The sequence below is a fragment of the Arachis duranensis genome, chromosome 3 (genome assembly GCF_000817695.3).
Source record: "Arachis duranensis cultivar V14167 chromosome 3, aradu.V14167.gnm2.J7QH, whole genome shotgun sequence".
Lineage (NCBI taxonomy): Eukaryota > Viridiplantae > Streptophyta > Magnoliopsida > Fabales > Fabaceae > Arachis > Arachis duranensis.
In genome coordinates, this window is record NC_029774.3 from 1,951,660 (window position 1) to 1,952,943 (window position 1,284).

Sequence of the window (1,284 nt, forward strand, 5' to 3'; positions counted from 1 at the left end):
ATATATATATATATAGAGAGAGAGAGAGAGAGAGAGAGAGATAATTTCAATTTTAGTAAAATTATAAGAACTAATAGAATAATTAAACATAAAAATAAAATAAAATTTCTTTTTAGCCCTATCCTTTTTAAATTTAGACAACCTGCACTTTAACTGTTAAAAAATAATAATCCGCTTCTTATACTTCCTTTTCATTAAGCGGCGGGTTGTCCTTTTTCAATATGCAAAATGTAGATTATTTAAATTGAAAAAAGACAAGGGCGGAAAAGAGATTTTACTCTAAAAAATATTGCACGTAAGACGTCACTATGCTCGACTTCGACAAAGCATTTAAAACTAAATAATCAGACCGAAGAACTAACAGGTATAAAACATGGTAGCTACTAGCTAGCAACCATAGTTGATTGCCCCTTCAGTCGTAACATGTTATGATTTAGTTCCCCTGCCAAGTCTCAGAACTTGCTTCATCCTAACCTTGATGTTTCATTGTTTTGTTAGGAAAAAAAAAAAAAATTCGCGATGGCTTAAATCGGCAACTACCATGTGCAAATTTTTATGCAATATTTGGAATGATATGTAATATCGTTGTCGGGATGGATTCTAACGATAAATTGGAAGTGGGACTGAAAGCATCACATTTGATGATTGGGCATGGGATTTTGTCATTGGCAAAAAGAATTAGCAGGTTCAATATATATAATACATCCTACCACGGTTAAACAATGCATAACACAAATTACTTAACAACATAGCCTTTATATTGATAGCAGAAATTGAATTGTGATTTGAGTTTATTTGTCGTTAATTGTCATAATCTTCTTTGGATGTCATTGGTGAATAATGAGCTATAGACAAAATATAAAATGGGGAAAAAAAATTTGTAAGGACCTCTCGAATGGAGTTGGGTGACAGGTATTCAACTGTTTTTAAATATAACGTTTTTTATGTTAATTTTTTTTTTTTACCAAAGATAGGAGACTCGAATCCGCAACCTCTTGATAACGTTTTTTATGTTAATTTATTTATTATTTAAAATGGTAATTGTTAAGAATAATTAGTATCTAATTAAATCAATTAGTATTATTTGTATCTATATAGCGTATCTATATATTAATTGTAGGGTTCTATACTTTTATCATTTGTATTTATATAGTGTATTTATATATATCCTTGTACATTGTAATTTTTCTTCAATTGAATAATACACAAAAATACTTTTTTTTTATAGTTTTGTCTCTTGTTTCTAACATGGTATCAAGAGCTTAGATTCTCTTTTTTTTTTTT